Here is a 255-nt window from a genome sequence, read left to right as displayed (position 1 = left end):
GGCGTAATGGTTTTTATACTGTACAAACTGTATGTGCTATTGCCCTACACCAACCAACCTACCCCACCTACCCCTCATAGGAAACTTTGTGCATTTTTACTTTCTCAAAAAAACTCATTCTGTATGCTTGTTTCCCTTGGTTCCTCATGGGGACCTCAAAAATGTCCCCACAAGGTCACAATTTACTAGTATTACTATCCTTGTGGGGACATTTGGTCCCCATAACGTGATAAATACCAGGTACACACACACACA

The sequence above is a fragment of the Sinocyclocheilus anshuiensis genome, unplaced genomic scaffold, assembly GCF_001515605.1.
Source record: "Sinocyclocheilus anshuiensis isolate Anshui unplaced genomic scaffold, SAMN03320099.WGS_v1.1 scaffold238, whole genome shotgun sequence".
Classification (NCBI taxonomy): domain Eukaryota; kingdom Metazoa; phylum Chordata; class Actinopteri; order Cypriniformes; family Cyprinidae; genus Sinocyclocheilus; species Sinocyclocheilus anshuiensis.
This window is presented reverse-complemented; position numbering follows the sequence as displayed.